This window comes from Clinocottus analis, unplaced genomic scaffold (assembly GCF_023055335.1).
Source record: "Clinocottus analis isolate CAN_PGR_092001 unplaced genomic scaffold, fCliAna1.0.p SCAF_13, whole genome shotgun sequence".
Taxonomy (NCBI): Eukaryota; Metazoa; Chordata; class Actinopteri; order Perciformes; family Cottidae; genus Clinocottus; species Clinocottus analis.
In genome coordinates, this window is record NW_027175854.1 from 16,680,491 (window position 1) to 16,693,140 (window position 12,650).

At 43.6% G+C, this 12,650-nt stretch overlaps 1 protein-coding gene across 9 annotated transcripts in view; it reads right to left on the reverse strand.

Annotated features, from left to right (window-relative positions):
- The window catches only part of LOC137783987 (membrane-associated phosphatidylinositol transfer protein 2-like), a 63,459-nt gene that overhangs the window by 47,891 nt on the left and 2,918 nt on the right, over positions 1-12,650 (reverse strand). For 6 of the 9 annotated variants that reach the window (XR_011077372.1, XR_011077371.1, XR_011077370.1 and 3 more), the window contains exon 3: positions 8,220-8,262. The gene's annotated coding sequence lies outside the window, so the exon portion shown is untranslated. Of the gene's footprint in view, positions 1-672; positions 779-5,092; positions 5,178-8,219; positions 8,263-8,530; positions 8,569-12,650 lie in introns of those variants that run through there. The other 3 variants (XM_068574374.1, XM_068574375.1, XM_068574376.1) reach the window with 3 other exon arrangements.

The window sequence follows — 12,650 nt, forward strand, 5'->3', positions numbered from 1 at the left end:
ACCCCTCACCAGCTAGTCTCTACTTCAAGTCGTATTTTCTTTAAAGTAATAAAGTAAAAAAAGGTGGAATAATCTGCTGGTAATGTCAAAATATTCCAACCTATGGATGCACAACTGATTTACTAAAATCAAGTTTTATTTTCTATAATTCTAACGCTGCTCTTATTTCTTGTTTTAAGCCAGAGACGCATATTTATGGAACATCTTAAAAATAGAGGTGATTCAAATTTCAAAACACAAATATCTTTACTGCATTATCACATTTAGTTTCACTCAGTTTTTAGGACTCAAACAAAGACATCATCTCAATAAAACAAAAGCAAATAAATTATTTTCTGCATTATAAGTACTTTTGACACTTTGTTGATTTTACTTCTGTACTTTTGAGTAAAATAGTACTCCAACATCCATCCAACCAGTAGTGAAAGTGTGAAAGTGTGATCCGTCAAAAGCAGACAGAGAGAGAGAGAGAGAGAGAGAGAGAGAGAGAGAGAGAGAGAGAGAGAGAGAGAGAGGGAGGTTCAGGAGTCACATGACAACGGCTCCTTAATCTCAGATTTAAGGACTGTCAATCTGATGCTGTTAGTGGCAAAAGGGGAGGAGCCGACATGTCAACTGGAAAGCGTGTGCATGTGTGTGCGTGTGCGTGTGTGTGTGTAGGTTGTGTCCCACCTTCTGTCCATCTGTGCATGATCAGGTTATGCATGTTTGGTCGAGCTGCAGCAGATGAACCGTGGAGGTCAGGAAGTACAGTATGAAAGTCGCCCGCATGCTCTTCCTGCCAACAACATGCACCATTAGCTTTTTAATATGTATTAAAATGTTTAATTTCAGCTGCTCTGGGCTCTGAGGATTGGAATTAGAATAACTTTAACGTTTTATCTGACACCATAAGGTGAAAATATGAATTTGATTATACCCACTATACTTGTAAAAATAAGTCAAGAGGAGTTTATTCATCACCTTGAGAACATTGGACAATATTCACTTAATTTTAATGTCTTTATGGGTCTGATCAGCTCTTGGCAACTCTTCAGGATTAATATATATATATTAAAAAACATCTCACACATAGATCATGTGGAGTCTTGTTTCTTCCATTACTTCATTAAAGTATGTCTATTTATTTATTCGTCTGGTTTAAATCACCATGGAAAACCCAGCATGACGGGGATGCTGAAACAAAACTGAAAATAGTTTGGTGCCATGCTCATTGTTGAAGTCTTGAATTGTAGAGTTATGTGTAAAATATCTCAATAGCATCAATAAAAATGTCATAATGTAAAAGGTTATTCTGCCTCGTGTTCAAGGCAGAATCTACCATCATGAATCAAGAATACTCGTCTCGACCTTCGAATCCCAGCGAGGCTCTTTAATCCACGACGCACTCATTTAAGCAATACAGACAATAAAACTGCAGCACCACGAGTGAAGATTCGAATCCAGAGGCCGTAGCGTACAACCTTATTCACCGAGCTGCGGCGTGAAGAACAAGTCCTTGACCGACAGAAGAACTGCTATTCATAGAGACACCGTAATCCCCATAAAGCAGAATGTGAGACAGAGACAGATGAGAACCGACACACAAACAGATAGACGGAGCCATGCGAGAAGATCCAGCCTTTTTTTGTGTGTCTCCGTCAGCTAAGTGAGCTGTGAGTCAGCACATCAGCTGGAAAAAAAAAAAGATTAAACATTAACCGGAGAATAATGAGGACTGAGGAGGGCTGACTGGAAAAGGAATGGTACTAGAAATAAAGACTGTTGGTCGAACAAAACTTGGACTCTTGTGGGTCGAGAAACTAATTGGAAAATGAATCAATAGTGACAACAGTCGTTAGTGGCCGACACGGCACCAGATACTACAGAGCGGGGAAAAGTCTGGCCAACTTTTTCCCATTTTCGGCTCACTGTTTTTGTTTCTTTAACCCTAGAACACTGCTGTTACAAAGAGGAACGCCATCACTAACGTCGGGTATATTTCACCGATATAGTGTACCTGATAAAAAATACTCATCAAAATATATTAAAATACAAAAACAGATATCAAAAAAGGCTCAGAATGGGGTATAATAAATGGGAATCGTCAATAAAACATGATGAAAATGATGTTTTCAGCCTCTGTCACTAACGTCGGGTGAAAATCACCTGAACATGTGCCTGTTGAAAAGAATAGGGATCGGTGCAGAGACACGCCCACATTCAATAAGACACGCCCACCTTCAATAGATGTGCCCACCTCCAATAAGACACGCCCACCTTCAATAGATGTGCCCATCTTCAATAAGACACGCCCACCTTCAGTAAGACATAAACAACAAAAATGAGACAATAAAAATAAAGTATCTTGATTATAGTGCAGCAGAATTTTTTCCACTTGGTCCCTTATCGTCATGCAGTGGAACATTAGCGTGTGTGTATTTTAGTCGACTCAATAATGGATACCAGTAACAACATAAGCCACAATAAGCTTTTTCCATCACTATAACAAACCAAGCACTCAACCCTGAAAGTGGAACATTAAAAATAATGGGAGACTTCAATTACATTTAAAAACATATGATGTAATGCTTTTTATCTCCTTTCATAACTCTTTCTGATTATGGCTCCGTTCCCTCGCACTACTTTGGGAATGACCGGCGATGCGTCAAACCTAAACAAAGTTCCCTTGGGCTTTTGGCCAATTTCCCACGAAGCAGCCAAACAGCAGCACGCGGGGAAATGAGCTTTCTGCCTTCCCCGTGTACCTCCATCCACTCTAATCTGTTTAACGGATAAAGTTTGGCATCAGCAATAAACACATTGGACGGGAAGATCGGCCTCTGTGGAAAACTCAAGCTCAAAATTGACCCGCCGCCGTGAAAAAACATTTTTTTTCAACGAAATCCAACAGGAGATTGTCTTCATGGAGCCGCCGGGAAATTTCAAAGAACCCCATAGTCCGCTGGTTAAATTTAAAAGGGCCTCCTAATTGAGCTCAAAGTCGAAAATCACAGTCAAAGAAAGTGAACGTCTCGTCTGCCCCGTTAAGAGGGCGACTGGCTGCCAGCTTCCGCCCAATCTCAGTACTGCGTGACGGCGGACTGAGAAAGCCTTCAGCTAAATTGCATCAAATTTGACAAAGAGCCATTCAACTCGGACGACAACAGATCCGGTCCATTAAACACAGCACCGCCTGCCAGCAGCTCGTTCCCGAAGGGCGACTTTGCTGCTCAGACTGAGCTCCAAACCCCCGCCGCCCGACCGGAGAGAAGCACACCGTGGACGTCTCAGGCTGAATGTTGAGAGCCGAGAGAGCTCGTCTCTGGAGCCCGATAGTTACTCGCCCCTCTGTGCTTTGCGAGCTTTTCTGCAGCTACCGCTGCTCTAAAAAAGATCACATTCTCAGAGACGCAAAAGTTATTATCGCAGTTATTATCAGGGCTTTACAATCTGTACACATACGACATCCCTGTCCCGGGACCCCACATCGGATGAGGAAAAACTCCCCCAAAAAATAGAAGAAGAAAAAATAGAAGAAAAAATTTCACGGAGGGAAAAAGGAAGAAACCTTTAGGAGAGCAACAGAGGAGGATCCTTCTCCCCGGATGCACAGAAGCAATAGATGCCATGTGTACAGAAAGTGGAAATAAGCTGTGAACTCAACACTGACTTATTGCCACTTGTTGAATTATTATGGACAACAGTTGCCTACTTACAAATTCTGCCAATATGGAGCAACATAATTATTCATATGCAATTGCTTTTGTGTCTGCTTTAGCTCAGTTTTTGTTCTTGCACAAAGTTGGTGCTTGTTTTTTGTGAGAAATCAACAGGCGGCACAAGTATCGGTTGCACTTGTTAGCATGGAAAAGTAATATTAGCACGAAGATAATGCTACGATGAGAAAAAAATAGCATTAGATGTGAGCATTAAAAACAAAACGATGTATGAGCGTTGAGCGATGACGTTGCGTTGAAATCCAAATGGTCTAATGCGTTGATCACGTTTCATTATGAAAAATCAAAGCTACGACAAAGTTCCTCAGAACAGAAACGCATTTTCGATCAGTTATCAATATCACAAGAACAGAAGGGGATACAGACAGAGTATGAAACATCTGTAAATGTCGCTCATTAATTTGACGTTCTCGAGCGTACTTATGTGCGAGACGCCGATGCATCGCGGCGTTCTTACACATCACAGCGCTGGGATGCGTCCGACTCGGCTCTTCAGCGGTTGGTAGAGCTTCACGAGTCGTGCAGCGCGAACAAGATCCCCTGACAGGAGTCATCTCTGCTTTTAATAATAATAATAACACACACACACACACACACACACACACACACGACAGCATCCTTCCCATCTGAAGAACATGAATCAGACGGCGCGTTGCATACACACACGGGCGGGTCGTGAATGACAAACACACCGAGAGCCAATTCCCACAAGGTTTTTCGTGAAATCCCAAAAGTAGAGTACTGCGTCGTGCATGCGTTCTGGTTGCGTTCGTCAAATCTCTCATTGTAATTGGCTGGATAACGTGCCGTAGATGATCGACAGTGTTTTGGGTGATCAGTGTGGTTGAACCACACTGATCACCCAAAACAAAATGCACACATCAACGATTGCAGAAGATCGTCCGATTCAGACGATAGTTCCTCGTCTCCTCTCGTGTCTCCTTGATTGATTTGGCTTCGTCACATCAGCATCCACTACTCAAGAGAACGTGCAGCCGTCACAACCGCCCAACATGACCATTGACCATGTGTTGCTTCACTGCAACACCACATTTCATCACTCTAATCCTTACAAATAAATGCCACACATTAAATCCACTGCTTGTCTCATTCATGTGTATAATTTCCCCCCCATCGCAGGGAAACGCACAAAGCCGTTGAGTCCCCACCTCGGACTGCAGCCACCTGCAAAGCCTCCACCTCCTCTTCTTCTTCTTCTTCCTTTCCACACCGGTCTGGATTCGTGTGAACCCCGCAGTCCACAACGGGCAAGCATCCATGTTGCCAGCCTCTAAATTTACCTGTGTTTTCACACAACATCACCAAAACTGCTGCGGTTTTGTGAACGTGCAAGTGAAAGAAAAGCAGTTTACCTCGCCGGAAGGAAACACCACAAAACCGATGCACAGAGCCGAGGCTTTAGGGGCTGTTGCAGATCCCGGTCCCACAGAGACCAGCAGCCCCGACATCCTTCCACCCCATCCCTGCACGCCGCTCCTTCCTCTGCCGTCTGCCGTCAGCCAATCCACCGCCGGCTGCACCCCCGCCCCTCTCGCCCCCTCCCCTTCTGATCGGGAAGGAGCTTTGCTTTTTAAAAACCCTTACTGTGAAATAAGAGAAGGTATCGATTTTCATTTCCTCTTCTTCTTCCTCTTCTTCCCTCGTCCACCTCTGTACTGTTTATCCCCCCTCTCTCTCTCTCTCTCTCTGTCTCCACCTCCTCGGGACTTAGGAAGCTCTGTTACCATGGAGACGCATGAGGCTGAAGCCCCATTGGTGGAGTTTATTGTGATGCGGCGGGTCGGCGGTGCAGCCCATCGGATTGATTGCCTTTTTCTGTGTTCATCATTCTCCACCGCTGAGGCCAGAATCGCTTCTCCACGGATGCTTTTCCCCCCTCGTCAAGTTAGTTTTGGACAAATAAATATACACAGGGATTTGTTTCCAATAAGAAGGAAGAGAATAAGAGTTAAATTAAGAGTATTATTCTAAATATATAATTCTCTCAATAAGCACATTTCACATACACAGAGCAGCATTTACAATTAATCTGTTGTTAATAGATTTTAATTTATATAATAGATCGTCTACAAACCTAAAAAGTGTATGTACATTATATGTATAATTTTCCTGTCTGAATCAGCTGTAATAAAATCATTTGGTTGTTGTCTGCATCTATTTATCTGCCCATTGTTTTCTCAATTGATTCCTATAAAGTGACATAAAACAAGTGCAAATTGGTCTATCAGTCCAAAACCCCACAATATATATTAGAGTAAATTCGAATTTGAACAATATTGTCCTTTTTTTGCATTAAAAGCTATGTAAACAAATTGATTTATCGACAGGAAACTACGATCAAGGATACTTAAAATTATACTTAATTTACCTCAGTGAAACAATAACTTATCGCAATCCCCATTATTTCTAAAAGTGATAGTAAAGCCGTTCTGTTTGAAAGTGAGCTGCAGTAGAGAACGAGTCCTTTTCATCTGATTCGCTATGCATCTATTTGCGTGGTGTCGTGGCGTCTAGTATTTTTTCTCACCTGCGTCGACCGTGGAATTTGCATGAGCCGGCTGCATGGTGCGAACACTGCTGTTTTCTTTGGACCTTCCACTGAGTGAACGGCCAAAAGTGAGCGCTTTGCATACTGTAGTCGCCTCCGCGGCCACGACCTACACTTATGTGTGAACGCTGCAGCCGCCTTCACACACTTTACATGACTCATGCGTAAGGTTTGGCATCAAGACAACTGCACTGGCTAAACATGGTATCTGGTCACGTTAAAATGTGTTTAACTTTGCATTTGGATTTTTTGTCGCTGACAAATATACGACACAAACAAAGCGAAATACTTGCATGTGATATTATATGTCTTGGGCTTTTATTGTGAAAGGTATGAAAGGAAGAACTCTGCTCTGAGCTGTCTATGTTGAGGTTCAAAGAAGTGATCAAGTTTGCCACTTTGGTCCGAACTATTGAGCCTCCATGTTGTTGTCTCAACTCAAAAATAACGTTATTTGTGGTGCGAAAGCTCGGAAATATAACCCTTGTTCCTCGCTTTTTTTGTAGGATTTACGTTCTGTGTGAACGTTTTCGGGATAAAAACAATGTTGTGAATGACCATTGAGCACACACTTTAACGAACAGATATGAGAGTGGTATTCATCTCATCGAACTCTCGTCAAATGCATTCTTCAAAATGTCCAACAGTTATGGAAAAAAAAAAATCAGCTGCTTCCCTCTGTAACGGTGAAGGTACACGAGAGACAGAATCTGAAACTATTTCCTTCGAATGAGACCCGAAGCGTAGGATAAACTCTGTGACTCACATGTCTGCTTCATAAACGGCTCCTTAATTACATCCAGCCGATGCGTCTCAGTGGGTTTGAGGTTTAAAAATATTCCACCTGCAGCCAGACGTGTGTTCTGTGGGGGATTCAGTCGCCGCCGCTTGACCTTAAAGGACGTTTTCAAACACATTCTCCTGGCGCGAGACTTTGTGAGTCCGGCGTCAGACGATGAACCCGAAGACATTCGCGACAATGGATCGGGGGAAAAAAAGGTGAACTCGTTCAGAGATTTTAATGTTTTCCCGTCGTGGCAAGGACAAGAGCGAGGACGAGCTCTGTGCAACAGCGTCCTCCTCCTCCTCTGTGTTGGCCGCTGGTTTTTATCGCCGAGCTGCGGGGACGTACAGCCTCAGAATTAAGTGACTCGTTGATGGGTACCCCGCCCCAACACACACTCACATACACACACTCACTCACACTTTATCTGAGCATCAGCAGAACACACCTTAACAGAATCAACCTCTGCACATCTGCTACTATTACAGCTGTTAATTTGTGATCTTGTCAAACGCGTCTTTCCACACCAGACACTCCTGTTACTCATCCTGTTCATCAAACAGAGAGCCGGGTTGCAGGTTTACGGAGCGTCGACTCCTGTGATGTTACTGACGGGACGTCACGCTGGCTGCTGCTGCTGCTGCATGTGTTTTGTTTGTATTCCCAGCGGATTTCTACAGTTTCTATTTCGTTGTCACACCGAGTTGTGAGGTTAGATAGTTCAGAAATTATCTAATTTGGCAGCGGTGGAAAGTTTTGAATGCATTCATGTACTTCAATACAATAAGTACTTATATGGAGGTTGCGCTTAATTGTTAGAAAATATTGTACTTTAAAAAAAAAAGTATTGTATTAAGATTAAAGCAGGTTTAAAATCGTAAAGCAGGGTGTAGTTGGGCCCTAAAATGCTTGAAAATTGAAAAAGAAATCTAAATAAATGCATGCAAATTTGTGCAGCAGCATTTATTTCCTACATCATTAAATCTTTAAATGTAACAAGAACATTTTGACCAGCTTGTGACCCTTTGGAGGGTTTGAGAATCACTGCTACTTGTCTTTTAGTGTCTGAATACTTCCCCCGCCGCTGATAAGCTGACGGAATTTGTTTTGTTTATCCAAACGACCGATATGAGATGTTGTCACTGACCTGCAGTCCATCTCCAGCGACGTCTTCCTTCCACTCCTCCTTCCTGTGAATGAGAAAGATCCGAGATGAGACTCAACGATATCCTGCTGATGTAAATTAAACGAGGCACGCACGGCGACACAAATTCAGGGCTTAACAACTAACACTCGGCTCTATGAAACAGAGTGTGTTGTGAAAAAATGTCACGCTCACGTTCCACAAAAAATGTCATGTTTCGAAACAATTTCCTTCCTCAATCCAGTTTGAGACACGCAGGAAACTGCAACAGGAGTGGAATAAAATACAAATCAACACGAGGGAAAAAAAAACACCTTGCTTCAAAATCTCTTTTCCCGAACGGCTGCCCAACATGTTCACCCGCAGCTTAGCGTGCCCATCTGACGCCGTCAAAGCATCACAACATTAAAAAAAAGAGGCGTCGGCAGCAGATGAGAGTGAACGCGACCGTGACGCGATGGCTGGGTGATGCGAGAGGACGAGCTATTTTTAGCTCAGGGCGGCGGTGGAGGTGGAGGGGAGGGGCAGGCGGAGAGCAGCGTGATGGTGGTGGTGGTGTAGGGGCTGCTAGCAGGGGTTAGTTGTGATGCTTCTCAAATTGCTCTGCTTTTTCTGTGTTGGGGTAAATGGCGGCGATGCATCACTGTCTGAGGGAAGGGGGGTCAGCTAATCGCCTCTCACACCCGTTCATCTGGGCCTTCGGTTACTCGTGCATCTGTAATGGTGTCGCCACACTTAAAAACCCACATTTCAGGGATGGGGATAACAGATTTATATGGACAGTTTCCTGCTGCTTGGTTTAGGTATTAAAAAAAAATCTTCTCTAGCTGAGATTTAAAGTCACCAGCAGCTTTTAGAATAATTCCACGTTATTAGAGTGATTAAAACTTTATATTTTGATCACTTTATGTGGAACCTATTGACTACATCTACCAGATTATACAATTTTTTATGCAGGCTTTTTTAAAGACCAAGTCATCTGGCACTATGCATCTGATATGTATTATACAGCTTAATAAAAGTGCATTTCTTAAAAAATATATTTATAATAATAATAATTCCACATATCAATCTGTGATTTCACAATTGCTCCTTGATGTTTTTTTGCGTTAAACGCAACATTACGTAGAAATGTATATTTATTTAATCTCTCTTTTCAGACCCAAGTACAGCAGAGAGACACAAACGCAAACTAAGCCACACACACAGAACACATTACAAAACATCACTCAACAGATCTGACGAAACAGATTAAAATGAATGCAGGCAAGATTGTGTCATCTGCATAAAACAGGTTCATATGTAGGAACATGCAACATGTGCATTCTGACAACCAGTAATGAAGCCCTTTTGGATTTCAGTTGATCGTGAGGTTTAGTGGTGTGTATTGTTTCCAAATTAATGTGCAATGAATCAAACAAGCACAAACCAATTGACACGGGATGAAAGCCTCCGTTGTCACCTTTGGCGATGCAGTCTTAACGAGCCTTAAGCGATAACCAATACGCGGGTAAACCACCTGCTGTTAGATCACATGGCGTGTCCCTCTCACAGTTTTACTCAACACAAAGTCTTTTTACGGACACGCGATCGTCTCATCCGACTCGTTGCAAGGAGGCAAATCAGAGTATTTTTTTGAAAAACAGCAAACTATTTCATCGAATCGCCTCCAAGAGGCGTTTTCAAGAGAGCAGGAAGCAGCCGGGCTGTCGAGATCAGAGAAGCAGCCTCGGCGTCCACCGACCGCCGCATCTTTCAACAACTCTCAATTAACTTCACCGGCACATCATTTCTTCTCCATTTAGAGTCCCGCCTCCACGTTCGCCGGCATGAACGGAGGCTCGGTGGAGGAAACGCAGAGGGGGAGAGATGACACGGATGTGTGATGGTTTTAAATTTGAGAGGTGACACCTGAACAGTGATACGCACACATACCGTCATGCAGGAACAAGAGGGTCAGCAGGTGGAGGAAGACAGAAGAGGAAAAGGGGTTGCTGTTAACGATACACAGACAAGGAAACAGAAGGAAAGCAGAGGAAGACAGCTGGGAAGATTGAAGGCCCAATAATAAAACGTGGGGAAGTTCCACTCTTCGGGCCAATACCATTACCGCTTGGCCTGGCTCCAGGCCTCTGAGGCCGGCTAATATACAGCCGGTGTGACGTGGGGGACACGGCACACGCTCTCCGGTTGCGGTGACGCTCGGTCCACTTTCATTTGTCACAGAGATTAAGCATCCATTAGGACTACAGATGCGTGCTCTGGATTACTCACATTGGTGACGTCACGGCTATAACAGAATGGGTGTCTGTTGAGGCAAGCTGCATTGCTCGCTCACAAAAATCGTCACACGGACGTTTGCAGGACAGCTGCAGCCCGAAATATCTGATATCAATATCTACAATTTGGCACAGGATTCGTTGTACGCAGAGGATGAATCCCTACTGAGTTGATCCATCCCCTGAAGTTGATATATGTAGCTTCAAATGAATCCACTGGATCGATTGCAGTAACTTTGGGGATCCCTTAACTTTGCATCGAGCACCATCATCACAGCCAATATTTGTCCAATGGTTCACGACTAAATTCCTGCAAATCTAATGACATTCCCATCAGCCTCAGCTGCACTTTGTGTTAAGTGCCATTTATTAGCGCTGCAACGATTCGTCGACGAGTTGATAATTCGACCGACAGACCAATAATCAACTATTTTGTTGTAATTATTGATGCAAAAATAGCCGAAAATGCATTTTTTCAGCCTCTTAATCTTATGGAGGTGTCTTGCTTCTCTTTGTTTGGACTTTGAGATGGACGTTTTCTAGATCGATTCATCTCAGAGTCAATCTGCGGATGAATCGATCTCTGGGGAAACAGAGATGACTTTTAACTAACAGAGAGTGACGCTGTAGGTGTCAGGTCAGCAGGTGGCTCCTCCTCATCCATACCACTCAACACGTCTGTGCGTCTGAATATTTGATGAGGACACAACGCCTCGCTGGACCTGAACAAAGCCTGGGGATCGTTAATTAGAGTGAGTGCTCGAGCACACCGCACGAGCGCCGCAAACGTGGCCAGAACGTGGCAGCTTTAAGACTCTCGGGAACGATCCACACCGGAGCAACCGGGGACATCGTGTAGGTGTGGATCTATATTTAAAACGCTCTCGCCCCATCTGACTGACCGCTGTAAGCCCCGACAATGTGAGTCTATATACAGCGTGTTGTGTTTGCATGACGTGGAAGACATATTTAAAGAACTTTACTTCAGTGCAAAACAGTAATGCAGAATTATGAAAATACAAGTGGAACGCTTTCAGGTTTGAATCATTTCTAGCTTTGTTGAGTTGTAATTACTTTCATCAGCGTCTGTAGCTTGAAACAATAAATAACAAATTGCTGCACTAGAATTATAAAAAAATAAAACTTGATTTGGGGAATTACATGAATTAAATTTGCATTCACGACTTTAAAAAGGACAATTTATTGGAGGAATCGGGTCGCTGTATAAAGAGAATAGATTATTTTCTCATGTAATTAAGAGCTTTAGTGCAAAATAATTCAGATTTATATGATTAATCAGAGGAAGTACATGCTTGTTATTGTCAATTTAGACGACATAAATGTGTATCACAAAATGTGATTCAAAAGACGATGAATCATCTCATGGCCAGACTAAAAGAGCTCCACAGTGTTAAAAAATGAGGAGGATCAAAAGTGCAAAATATGGACTGAGGAGTGTGCAAATGTTAGGCAAAAATGTGCAAAAGAATATGTGCAACACAGATTTGCAACTTATGTAACGCGTCAAGCTCGACACAGAGACTGAAGTGTAACATTTTATATGACCGATTATTGTATGTCATTTATGTTGCCGTATTTATTCTGTGTGCCTCAGAATGCATCGCAAATCCCGTTATAATTGTCATTCGTGGTTATGGTTCCTTTTTCACCATTTGGTGATACCGCTTCAACGCTCCATACGAGAGACGCGGCGCATATGCGCCTGCATGTGAAGCAGAGCGAGGCGGAGAAAGCGACAGACGGTCGTCGGTCTATTTGTGGCGCAGTGTTTCTCCCCGACAGGCCATGGCGGCAGGAGGGGGACGGGAGTGAGAGCGAAAGGCAGACAGTCGGGGACTAAACACAAGCGTTGTTCATTCACATCCCAGCGCAACACCACAGAGCGTCTCCAGCCTCCCACCACTCAGCCCTGACTGTGAAGCCATGATCAGTGGGCTGGAATCCCTCTGTTTACGCTGCTAAAAATAGATTCCACACACTGCGATGACGTGGCATCTCGTGACAAGACCCCCTCCTCTCCTCTCCTCCTTAGCTCCCCACCACCACCCTCCTCCTCTCTCCCTCCCTCTTATCCAGACTGTACCACCGAGCGAGTCACGCCGTTATTGGTATGCAATGCTCACCCTGGCTGCAT